Here is a 13,898-nt window from a genome sequence, read left to right as displayed (position 1 = left end):
AGGGTGTTGGCTGTTAAGCAAATTTTATATACTGTCTTACATCTATTCATAATATTAACAGTAATCGCTTTAAGTTTTGAGCATCCAGCCTGTTTACTTCTCGTTCCTGTTAATTTATGAAAACAAGACATAACTGATTTACTGGTAGGCGGGTGTCAGGTGATAACCACGGAAAGTCCACTTTACCCTCTACCTTGAATTACATAAACATAAGGTCACGCAGGTAACTGATGCTCACAGTGCTGTGGCCATGTTTAATCTATTTCCAGATGCCAAATTATTTTCCATTCAAAGAGTCTCTAATAAGAAAAAAATAATAATCCAGAGCAAATCAAGGAAAATACAAAGATATTTTATTTGAAAACTGATAATCAATACCCATCTTCCTCCTACATCAAGTTTCCTATAAGTCTAGACCACACACACACACACACACACACACACACACGCACGCACGCACACCCAAACACACAGTTAAACTATAAAAGAAGCAGATCTGCCTGAGCTTGAAAGCAACGCCAGACATTGAGTGAAAAGCAGCGCGATCTCAGACTCCAACAATAACAGACATATCAACTATCCCCTAATTGATACAGGCAGGCGGACAGTCACTCACTTAATGAATTGCTAATAGCCTTCAGCAATGCTATGAGTGACAGGGGCCAAGCATTCCACCTGGTGGAGGCTGCCTGGGGAGTGCTGAGGATGGAGATGCTTCTCATTAATGGAGGCAGGATGCCTAGCGATTGTTCAGCCTTGTGTGGAGAGGCCTCCACGTCCGCACCGAGGCAATGCCTCTCTCCCTCGTCTATATAGGCTCCCTCAACGTCAGACAGCCAAGCGTCGCGGAGTCACGGATAATGAAGACTTGATCAAAGGGACACAGCATTCCAAGGGCCTGACCGAGCAACCGGACAAGATGAGTGAACAGGGTCGGAGAGGTGGCCTGAAAGACATACGAGGAGAGAAAAAAACATATAAAGGGAGAAGGGTCATGGGAAGAAAAGAGCTATTCTCAGCTCTCAGCGTCGTGCTTCTGCAATTAGAGTTTGCAAAGCGTGCTTCAGCTCATAAAATATTTGCATTGATCCAGAAGTCTGACCAACAAGAGTTTGGAAAGTGGCTTACAAACTGGTTTGTGAAATGGGCAATCGCTTGATTTTCACAGTTAAATCTGGGTATGGATGAGGCAAGAGTGCAAAGCAGAAAGTGAGTCTCCTGGAGAGCAAGAGTAAAATTGATTACCTCTATTAAGTGCACAATCCAAGATCCACATGCTCCTCGTTTATTTGCTCCATTTGCCACAAGCTGTAGTGTTATTTATTCCAATGCTCATAACTGCTGTCCCTTCAGATGACCTATAATTTCCTACTAATAACTGCTGTGGGCAGAGTGATTACAGCTTTTCATTAGCGCCGGCAGCTTTTACTGGTGCTATCCCAGCTAAAGGGCCCTCTCTGTAATTGTTGGCCATTATAAATATAGTATACTGAAAGTATGGGGAGGGGGGCAATGACGCCTCTTTGTTAAATGCTGATGATTGAGCAATTAAACTTTGCCAACATAATTAGCTCTCCATAGTAACATGGGTATGAGGGATGTAGACACATTGTTCCCAGAGCTAAAGCCTTCATCTTAATGGGTTGTGCTAAAGTTTGAACAGCGTCTTGCCAAAAATATTTGGACTCCTTGAACTTTTCACATTTTGTTATTTTATTCCTTGTTTTGACAGACCAACACACACTAACACATTTGAAGTGGAAAGATTATTACAAAACAAGTCTGAAAAAAATACATTCATATATATTCAGACCTTAAATCCACAATTAGGTGAACCAGTTTACACTGCAGTTATAGCTACTAGTTAGGGAATGTCTACTAGCCGCATACATTGAGATACTGAAACTTTTACTAATTGTTTTGCAATGTAGCTCAAACTCAGTTTGAGTGAATAGCTTTAGCTTTTCTACACGTCTGCACACCTTCTTCCACATGTTTTCTGGGTCCAGAAGACCAGAAGATACTTATCTAGCAGGCCTGAACAGGAGCACCTAGTTTACATACTTTAGATCAACATTAGATTCTTTTTCTTCTTCTGCTCTTTCTTTCGGTTTGTTATTTTGTTTGTATTTCTTTTTAATTCATGTAAAGCACTTTGCATTGGCTTGTTGCTGAAAATGTGCTTTATAAATAAAATTACCTTATTGTGGAGAGATTTTTCTACCTGAGCTCGGCTGCTCCTCCAGAGTTCCCATGGTCGTCTCAACTCCTTCTTTTTGAAAAGTGATCTTTGAGATGTTTACACTTTGGAAAATTGCCTTATCACCTAAACCTCTTGATAAAATGTAATATTTACTGGTTTTCTCAATTGTTGATTGTGTGGCGTAGTCTATGACTTTTTATTTTTGTGTTATTTATGATGTGAAGCACATTGAACTGCGTTGTTGCTGAAATGTGCTGTACAAATTAACTTAATGGGATTGATTATGCTACGACTTTATGACTTTGTCTTTGTGATGTCTTGATAAATCCTGGAATATGACACAGGTGAACTAAGTATGTTTTTCAGACGACTTCTTAAGTCAAATGGTTGCATTGGATTTTAGTCACGGGTATTAGTGCTGAATACATGGCATATATTTTGGATGTTTATTTGGAAAATCATGTTAAAATCATGCATCATTTTCTCCTCACAATTGAGTGCCACCATGAGTTGTCCTGGCAAATATCCCACTAAAACACACTGACATTTGCAGTGTTATTGTGTCAAAGGTGAAGAACTTTAGGTACTACGATTATATTGGAAAGCCTCTGTATTTAAACACTTAATGCACAAGTAGGAGAGATATTTAGAGTAAAAATTAGGATGTTTACTTAAATTTTTATTAGGTCACACATCATTAAGCAGCTACTGTTTACACTGCCTGCTTGGGGAGTAGCAGTAGCATTTGTATCAGTGTGTGTTAATATTTACACTCCTTTACACCTGAACATTTGCCTAGTGATTAACTTCTTAAACTAGAGCACAAAGAGATAACCAACCAAAAATTGGCGAGACTTATCCTAGTTAGTTTACATCATAAAAAGGTTGTGTGAAGCAAATGAGAAAAACACCAAGTTACAAAAATTAAAGAGCCGCATCCATTCACCCACACCATGCAAGCTCCTCATTAAGTGGCATAAAAACTATGAAAGTCTGTAATTATTGAATAAATCCTCATCCGTGTGAACGGATTTCATTGCCGTGCAGTAATTCTTCTTAACGCGGAGCAGCTCTGGCTGTGAATGAGCCCTTTGTGCGCCGCTGTGGGAAGGCTTTTGTGAAATTACACTACTGCATAATGATGCTAATCATAAATTAGCATTTCAAGATGGAGCAGAGTGTTTGGATTTTTTTTTTGCTTGTATATGAATCTGAAGACTTAATACCACTTTGTTCTGTTCAGAGTGTAACAAGGCAACATTAGTCAAAAATAATGTTTTTACATCTATACGGTAGAATACCCCAAAAAAAGACTTTAACAAAAATTGTATTGCAGAATAATCATAAATTAGACTTGTATCTTTTTGTCAGCAGTGATTTTTTTTTTTTGTGCGTTTGTTTGTTTTTTTCTTTGGTGGTTGCAGGCCAAAAGCAGCAGCTGGACAATTGAAGACAAGTTAAAATCTCTGTCCCACCCCTTTTTTTCCACCCCACTTTTTCCTTTTACTCCCTTTTCCTCATCTTTGTATTAAAACTGCTGCAGAGACGCACACCTAAGTGTGCACCCTGCAACACAAACCCAAAACATGGGTATTGTGGAGTCCACTCGGAGCCACATGACAGTGGTATTAGATTGTAGTTTCTATTCATTCCCCGAGAGTAGCAGGTGTGTGTTTCATTACCCCAGCAAAGAAAAACACAACTCCGGAGCGGCTTCTTAATGTAGGGGGCTCGACCTTTAAATGAATGCAGACAAAGAGACCAATCTGGAGGCAGCGCCCACTCTGTGTCCACTTAGCACAGGACCAGGACATTTGTCAATTAGTGTCTGTTTGTTTGATGTGACAATTAGCAGGGAGGCGCTTGGTCATTAATTCCAACATGGTTTCACTGTGTGAACATTTAATACGCCTGTATTTATTACAAACATGCAAGGTGGTCAATAATCATAAGAAAACTAATCGTATGTATAGATACATAATAGGCTGATAAGTGTTATTTGTTCTCATGGTTGTGGGGTAGAATCTGTTTCTTTTTGTTTTAGGTTTTATTTAAAGTAGCGCTTTCTCTGCGTCCGTATGTAAACAGTTCAGTCTCGACAGACGGGCACTTGCCTCACAAACGGAGGATTCAAATCGATGCTGCTTTCAAGTTTTTGATACTTGCTCGTCGCGCATTGTTTTCAATTACTTGAACAATGACGGGACACATTATGAGTCAGGGTTATGCAGAAGTCATTTGCATGGAGAAAAACATTGGAACCTCAGAACGAGGAGGACATGTAAATGATAACTGTTGCAGCACATAATAAAACAAAAGGACACTGATAAACATCCACATTTAAATTTCAATACCAGTTACCTAACCACAGCTATTCTCTGGAAGGGAATTATTTCTGGACACATTGTTGTATTCTTCCAGTGCGCCTGGTTTCGCCCTTGTGGTCTTCCATCATCCTTACAAGTCAATATCTTTGTTGTGTTTTGCATGTTTCTGAGCTCCGACAAGCAAATCGGGGTTTGTATGCAAAATATATGGCATTTCAGACATAGAGCACCTTTGATGTCTTCTTATCTGATTCTTGAACAGTCACAAAAAGCTTTAGAGTCCAACACAGTTACGCTGAACAAAACAAACAGCAACAACATAGTTTTACATTTCAACGTGATTCTGCTATTTTGTTTTGGGGATGTGTAGGGGTAAAGGTAGGAGAAGTGGGTCAGTTTGGTTGTTTGATGCAATTCACTGAAGGAAAAAAAAAAGATTTTTTAAGACAATTTTTAAGGATCCATTTTATCAAGAATGCACAAAATAAAGTAAAACATATTTCAACCACCAGCTTGAGGCTGTAGCAGTAGCTGTGCACTAGGTGGTGCCCCACCTCTTCACCAAAACAGCCACTATTCTGCTTGGATTTGCACTGACGCTCTGATTAAAGTGTTTTCCGTGCAAGTTTTTTTTTGTCCAGTATAACCACGTGTCACATTATTAATATTAGCAGATCTAGTCTTTATTTAGTTATTTCCTGGAATCGATTAAAATCCCTTTTGGTCGGTTTTAGTTCAAATGTAAAAAAAAAAAAAAAAAAAGTGTCAAAATAAAGTGCTTGGAAGGAAAAGGAGCTTTTTTTGGACATTTGCACACACATACACAGTTCCACACTCGGATCTCTTTGTCTCCCTTCCCCCATCTCAATAACTCAGAATAATGTGATCTGAGGAGAGAAAACTAATGGTGGTTGATTAAAAGGGATTCAGGTGATGAAATAAGGCTCCGGTCTCTGTGCTGAGGGCCTTTAGTTTCAGCCAGGCCCAAAGGCAGCAGCTGGAAGCGTAATTACGCGGGCTGATTTATACATCATTAAGGCCTCCATATCGGTCACCCCTTTTGAAAAGAGCAGTTAAGCTACTTACACTTTTCACAAAACAGCGGCAATTCAGTGCGAAATGAATGTATGCCGCTCCTCTGAAAGCATATGGTATATTTCTAACCCATTAATAATTCAAGCTGAATGAGCAAAAATTAGTTGGCTCGGTTACCGCCGCGTTTGTCCCACATTCGTTTTGCCGACGCTTTGTAAATGGGGCTATTACGCTAAAAACAAAGCAGAGCGAATGACCACAGTTTGCCGTGCTTAGGAAAAGAGAGGGCCTCATTCGTACACCTGTCATTTTCCAACAAGGCACCATTATGGCTGTGCAGAAAGGTGATATCACACCTTTCATGCTGCCTGCACCCCTCTCTGTGGAAAAAAGCACTACTGTGGAAATTTAGATATCTGTGCAAGAGAGAGCTGCCTTCTTATTGCAAGGATCCAGATATTTGTTTTTGATCCTTCCCCTTCAAATGGCTTTTGGCTTGTGTTTCAAAACTAAAAATAAGCAAATAATTTGCATTTGTGCTGAGGCGGTAGTGAAGCTTGTGCAGCACTTTATCTCTCTGTGTCCTATTTAATACACACGCCGAGCTTGTTCTAAACACCGACACTCACGACTGCAGTTTGATTGAAATCAAATGAGGTGCCCCACTTTATTTGGGCAGCTAAAGAATACGCGAGTGAACAGGTGCTCTTTTCGATACATCCCGGCGTACACATTTTAACAACCCTTGACACATACGTATGCACAATTATTTAATGATATGCACACGCCCTTACACACTCACTCGCACACTGGACACGAGCGGAGAAGGCGCAGCTGAAAGGAGCTCAGCACATTGTTGCTTTAACCTCTCTGCACTAGTCATCCCTCTCAGGGCTCTGAGCCTTGGCAGCCAACTCTATAGGCTTTTTGTCACTGAGCTTTAGCTTGTACAGTGGTTGGGAGGAGGACAGACGACAAGGGAGGACAAAACAGCACGAAGACATCTTTCTTTGACATTATTTCTCAAGTGAAGTAAGTGTGAGCCGGAGCTAGAAGAGGCCTAGTCAAGTCTCGTTGCAGCCCCCCGGTTCTCTCCGCATCATTATTCTCCGCAAATCATTAGATTTCGAAGAGAAAGCAGCACCCGCAGCTTTCTCCCGCCTGACCCCTCCACTCCTCAGCCTGGATTAAGAGTGAGTAAATAAACTGACCTCTGCCAGTAACAGAACTAAACATCTACACGGGTTCTTGATGCGACAATAAATGAAAGGATGCAGGGCATTTTTTCCTTAATCCCCCCAAGACAGATGAACAAGTTTCTTTTGCTCTTGTCCATCCTGTTTCTTTTCTTTTTTTTTTAGGGGCGGGGGTGGGTTGGTGAGCTTTGTGTTCAGTACTAAGCTGTCACCTAGCCAGGTCAAGTTCTCTAAAAAGGAAATGACAAAAGTAAAAGGTCATAAGTTGACATTCACATTTGAGGGTTTTTAACATTGTGATGTTTCAAAAAGTGATGATCTGATTGAAGACCCGGTTAGGGTTCTGTTCAAAGCACTTTTAAAGGATCTGTGGAAATGTGATGCACAAGATGTCTTTGGTATTAACACAACATGTCTCTATATATATATATATATATATATATATATATATATATATATATATATATATATAAGAGGAAAGTCCATCTTTTGAAGCTCTACAGCTGTCGGTGTGGTGGGAAGCAAGGCAGAGAGCAGCTGAAACACCAGGCGTTAAATGTTACTACTTTCAAAGCTAAGTGCTGTTTGCAAAGCAAGAAAACTATTTAGTCTGTAGGTTTTGTGGACCCAAATAATTTTTTAAGTTCCAGTTGTCAATGAGTTATGTCAAAAGACATAATAAACATGGTAGCAAAAATTTTGTGTGATGTCACTGAAGACTGCAGCTCTTGGCCAAATAGGTATTTCTGTCTTGAAAAATGAATACTTGCAGCATCTGGAAAATTATTGGTGATTGAGTTAAGTGGAATGAACTCTGATTAAATGTTAGAGCTCCACAACATATCAAGCGGGAATCACCATTACAATCCATATGGGGAGTAATAGAGTCCAAAAGAACTGGTTAGATGCAATATTTAGTGGGGGTTGTTCAAGTGGAATGAATGCGAAATCTGCATGTTACTAATATTTGGACAGACTTCCACTGCTCTTGAACACACAGTTAAGCAAAATTTTAATAGCCGAAAACATTAAGCCTACAGGCTAATGACAGAAAATAATTGTCAGGAAAATGTGGGTTAATCATCAACGATATTGTAAAATATATATTCAGGAATGGCATCTTTTCCTGATATCACACAGCACTGATTAAACGTAGCATAACGCAGCAGGATTGCTTTGAGCTTAGCATTAGATTTGGCCTCTGTCAACAAAGGTCTCTCCTAAATTCCTCAAGTTGTTATTGGGGACAGAACTGTGTGACTGAGACATCTCTACTTTTAAGTCATAAATTGCATCTTCAGTGGAATAGCAGAATAAAAAAAAACAACCTAGCGAGCGAGGCCATGTCTCAAACTATCCTCATGTGTAGATAACAGCGCTGTGACAAGAAGGCGCACCGGGATATTCACATTTACAAACTCTTCCTTCTCTACGTCCTTCTCCTCCCTCCTTCCCTCGCAGCCCCTTCCTCCTCTGCCTGAATGTCACCACTCTGCAGGAGGATTTAACGTTGCTTTTAACCCTCACCGCTTCATAATTACCTTGACATTTACCCTGCATTCAATCAAGGTTTTAACAGCGGATTTATTGCAATGACTTTTTTGTATTGCAGCAGGCAGCACTAATTATACAGGTTAGCAGAAGACTTCATGGTCATGTTGTTTTACATCTGTAATATTTTCCGTACCACTTTTCCCTGTGCGGCTGAGCGGCCCTGTCAGCTACTTTGAGACAGAGTGACACGGGAAAGGACAGAAATACTATTACGCGAAGTATCAGATGTCTTGGGGTGTAAGCAGTAGAACAGAGTAGCACTGCCTATCCCTCCTTTATTGCTCAGGTTATTATCACAACTGCTAGGGAATTGTCGAGACGGGGAGATAGGAGTGGCAACGATCCATCCGGGACTCGTTCATCACCTCTCGCCACAGCCCCCCGACTAGAAATTACATCTGCATCTGAATTAGTAACATTATTCGCCAATTTGGCTCAGAGTGAACATTGTTCCATTGAAGGTGGAATTAAATTAGAAAATGAGTGAGTCTTTAATTTTCAGATTATAAATCAGGGAATATAATTCACCCCCCCCTTGTACCTTAAGGGCAATCACATTATCCTAAGCGACATTTTATCCTCCCGCCCGCCAAGTAATCTCATCACCATACACAGTCACACACCAATCACGCTTCCTGGGGAGGCAGGAAATACGTCTTCCTCCAGAATTAGACGTAAAATATGAGTGTCTCGCCCCGCAACAGAGCTTATTTTACATGAAATTTGATGGTCCTTCTGAACTCACAAACAGTAAGGAGAATTACTTGTTTAAAGGAATATTGCCTTTGTTTTATCCTCATAAAAGCCAACTCTTGCTGGTTGAACGTCAGGTTAACTCCCCGAACGCCCTACCTTTGTGCTGTCGATTCTACGCCACGGTGGGAGGAATGAGAAAACATCTTGCAACCACTGAGGTCACCAAAGGGTTTTGACTTTGGTGGTACATATTTGAATCCACTCAGTCATTTAGTTGTTGTATTCTATTTTAGTTTAATTTTTTTTTTTTTAATGCTTTGCTTTTTAAAATGATGCCTAATCATTTCTAAACAGCGTTGTAATACTACAGTGATTGCAGTAAACAACTCCCAACCTTAACCTAGCCTGGCAGAATCAGAAAGAATGTATTGACCTTTCACTGCGAGTCTTTCTTTAGTCTCGTTCCTAAAAACTCTGCCTGTTCATTTCATTCTGGCCAATGCCCAGAGCTCATTAAAAATGAATGTGCTCCTTAAACCCCAACACTAGGCCTTTTCCATTAGGGAGAGAGATATGAGGGTGATAAACATTATTTGTGATCGGATATGAATTGTGCGAGGATTGGCTGCAATATTGGAAGCCGCATTGAAAAGTGATTGTGCTTGAATTCCCCCATGCAGTCCTGTGCCATATCAAAGCTCTTGTAATTTGATTCCTATTCATTTCAGCCATTGTTGTGCATTATAATGAAAAGCCATATCAAGCTGATCTAGACCAACCAATTTGGATTTTTTTTTCTATTTTGTCCCACTTGGTTGATTTTAAGCTGATCAGGATATTTGCTTGGCACAGTCTTGGGCATTCTGAAAGGCCTTATCTTACATTTAATTACCATACTGCCTTTGTTGAAGCAAAATTCATCTATTTTGGTGTGTATGGGTGGGGTATCCTTCTGCCCGCGTGAGTAAAAGAGAACAGGAGTAGGAAAGAGCCTGTTTGGTTGTCTTCACTTTGTCTGTCAGCTTCTGTGATGTACCATTCAGACGTATTTTCATGAAAACGGAGCGTTGGTGCATCCCCCCATAAAAACCAATAAAAGCCAGGCTATCGGAGATTCACCCCTGAGCGCTTCACTGACAACCTTCCAGACATATACATTTAATATTCCATTGATTGAATGATTTTTACGAGTCACAGTTAACATTATCATCAATATGCCCTTAGGACCAGGACATAAACCCAAGGATTGGATTCATCAAATGCTGAACAAGGCAAAGTGGCAAACGTCAGTATTTGGTTTTTTGAAAATGACTACTATTACTTCTAATAATCATAACACCAAATGTAATTTTCCTATAACGTCTTCCTTTCAAGCTACCAAGAACAGCATGGCCTTGTGTTGTGATATAAATTCCAGTATTTGTTAAATTCTTAATGACTAACAATTTATTTTTGTTGAGGTTTTCTTAGCTGCACGTAGACCCGATTATTTCCAGATCTGTAAAATCATGAACGGCTGGCACCTAAAAAGAGCACCTCACTAAGAGACATGATCCACAAATAGAGGAAAACAAGGAACGATGATGACTCTTTCCAGTACTACAACAACATTACATCTGCAACTCTTCCAGGACGTCACAAAAACATCAACTGCACTACAAGCTTCACTTGTATCAGCAAAGGTCAGCGTTGGGAATCCCCTCCGGCCAAAAAACAAACAAAAAAAAACATAAACAAAAACAAAAAAAAAACACAACGATTTGCCTCTATTGGTGGAATAATACCTTCTGCTTCTTAACAGAAACACCTAAAGGAAACTGTTTGACCTTTAGTTTAGTTTACTACCTCAAGTTCAGGAACTTGTATTCACTTAATCACACATTTCATCTCTGAATAGCTAAAAAAAAAAAGACGTTTCTGAAGTGGCCCAGTCGACATCCAGACATAAATCCAACAAAGATGTAGTGGCATGATCTTAAATAAGCGATTTATGCTCCATTGGTGCCGAGTTAAAACAATTCTGTAAAGAAAGGTGAGCCAAAATTCCTCCACTGCGATGTGAAATATTGAAAGCAATTGTTATTCCAAGGATGGAACAAGAAGTTGTAAGATTTAAGGAACACACATTTTTATCACATAGAGCCTGGTCGATTTGAATTGATTTCTGATTTATTCAGTTAAATTTTACACTTAGTCAAGTTATCTTGTCTGGTATTTAGATTTGTTTTTTTGATCCGACAAATTTAAGTGTGACGAACAAAAAAAACAACAACAAAACAACAACAGCAAAAAAATCTGTAAGGGGACAAATACTTTTCACAGCACTGTGAGCAGTTGATATTTTATTTTCTCATTTAATATAAGTGTGTGGGATTTAAGCTATTAAGGGGTGCATTTCACACAGAATAGCACGGCAGATAGATGTATGTCATCCAGGCATATTGTACAATATCTGGTGGTTTGAGCTGAATTAGCCTGACTGTTTGACCCCACCATGGTAGTCAATGTGCCTGTTTTACTTCCTCCAGGTTCACTGACAGTCAGAACAGGATGATAATGGTGACCCTTGGACACTCTGCTCCATGGGGCAGGGATGCAGTGGGCTACAGCTCATGCACATATTAATATTAATACATATAAAAGCCATCCAGCTGGCTCAGAGTCATCAAACACACACACACAGATGCAAAATTGTATGGAGACCAACTGCTTCAAACACACATCTGCATGGTTCCAGGGACACACACACACACACACATATATATATATACAAAAGCAAGTAAAAGGCCCATTATGGATGAAACTGCACAGCATTTGTGGCTGGACCGTTTCCCGAGGTCAGTTTGAAACATTTGCCAGCCGGAAACCTACACAGAGTGCCGGTTGTTCACACCGTTTGGGGAAAACACACATTATGTAAATGATTCTTCTTTTGGAATGAAACACAGACAGCTAGGAGCTGTGTGCTAATGGCTATCGTGTCAGCCAAAGCTAATGGTTGTTGTGCTTTTTTTTTTTTTTTTGCTCATGCGTGTGCTGTGTAGCATGCTTTTTGCAGCTTATTCTGCATGTATGTTTGTGATATTCTGATTTGCGTTCATGCATTAACCCGTTCCACAAACCATCGTGCATTGGAATTTCAGCCTGGATGGTCAGTAAAACTAGCTAAGGCGGAAAAGTTATTTATTTATTTTTTTTTGCGCTTTGCATGTTTTGAGAATCCACAAAAGCAGTTTGTTCAAAAGATCTACGGAGAGACTAAGCTCGCTTTCAGAGGCAATAACACCGCTCTTATTCTGGGACTGCAAGATAGTGACAAAGATACACAATGTCACCCCTGTCAGTCGACCAACCGAAGGCACTGTAAATATTAAAACTCTATTTGCATACCTTTACACTGGCTGATAGTTTGATATCAGCAGCATCTACAAACAGTCTAGAGTAATGGAGCATACAGGCAGTTCATTTGGTCTGGATTGAAGGAAATATATCCTTTAAACAGTGAGTAATACGGCTTCTAGATGTTTGTGTGGAGCCCACAATGTTTCCACACAAGGGCGACAAGGAAATAAAAGTTCAATGATTTGGAAGTGAAAGTGCTGAGGGGCGTATGAGTCATTGACGTGGACGGTGAACTGAAAAGCACATCTCAATGTCAGTAGGCAAATCAAGGAGCGACCGGCTTGTTTTCCCCGTAGAGTGCAGCAGAAGATGTAACTGTTCAAAAGGAAAATTAAACTGGAAATTATGAAGACCTGTACAGTTCTCTAGATTGCCTCTGCATGGTTCATCGGATGCCACTGATCTGCAGCTTAAGCTCACATAATTCTCTGCAGTACATTTTCTAATATTTAGCAACACATTGCTGAATTGTAATGCTAAATGATTTAAAAGAGACAAATGTTCTTCACAGAAGAAAAAAAAAAGAGAATTGGTGTTAAGGTTCAACAACAGAGTGGCTTGTGAATTATCCTATGTCCAAACTGTCATTTCTGACATCATACGGTCAGCTTGAGAATGATACGACGCCATTATTATCCTAGTAACTTGTCAAAAAGGCAGATAATAGAGGCAGATATATGACTACAGATTCTTTTACCGGCGCAGATTGAACCAAAATTTGCCTGGTGTTTTGACTACACTTGACTCTATATTTCCAGCTAAACAAAGATGCACCGAGACCTTTGACTATCAAAGAAGACGACTTTCTGGGATGCTGTCACTGAAATGAAAACAATGTCTCCAAAAGTTATTTACACCACAAATTGTAAAAAAGGTTTAACATTGGTTTTGTTTAAAAAAACAATTTCTCAAGCTTCCACTGTACTCATGTCTCCTTTGCAGTTTGCTACAGGTAATATGAACGTAATAAGAAAGTGTGTCGGTCAGACTTTGGGTGGACCTGTGCTAACTGAGTTTTTGGTGTGAAAACACACATCGTACATCTGAACTCTGAACTCACCATCCCTACAGGGAAACACGGTGGTGGCAATAGCATGCTGTGGGATAGACTGAGCTAAATACTGAACAACTCTTAAAAAAAGAGTAAAACAAAACTTGAGGCTGCAAAGACTTGAAAATTTCAGAAGGACAATAAACCAGCATAATATCAGAGCTACAGTGGAACAATTCAAGCAAACATTTATTAAGGATCAAGATCTAAATTAAGTGCAATTTTGTGTTGCATGAATTCACAGTAAATACACTGAAATGTAGAAAAGTTCAAAAACCATCAATACTTTTACCAGCCACTCGAAGTATGATTCATCACATAGCAACGGTGAGAGAAAAAGCTGACCTTATTGTAAATAATTTAAAAGTGAAGTTTGACAATATTTTCAAAAGCATGAATATGTTCTTCCAAATAAGTGGGACAACAGATGGAAA

General features: G+C 39.7%; 1 long non-coding RNA gene across 1 annotated transcript in view; it reads right to left on the bottom strand.

Annotated features, from left to right (window-relative positions):
* Positions 1–331: 331 nt before the first annotated feature.
* Positions 332–13,898, bottom strand: part of LOC145555225 (uncharacterized) — a 28,050-nt gene continuing 14,483 nt past the window's right edge. The window contains exon 2 of the long non-coding RNA XR_014091329.1: positions 332–946. This is a non-coding gene — a long non-coding RNA (uncharacterized LOC145555225). The remainder of the gene's footprint in view (positions 947–13,898) is intronic.

Source organism: Poecilia reticulata, chromosome 15 (genome assembly GCF_904066995.2).
Source record: "Poecilia reticulata chromosome 15, P_reticulata-male-v2, whole genome shotgun sequence".
Classification (NCBI taxonomy): domain Eukaryota; kingdom Metazoa; phylum Chordata; class Actinopteri; order Cyprinodontiformes; family Poeciliidae; genus Poecilia; species Poecilia reticulata.
The sequence above is the reverse complement of the archived record's forward strand: the minus strand, read 5'-3'. Positions and strand labels throughout refer to the sequence as shown.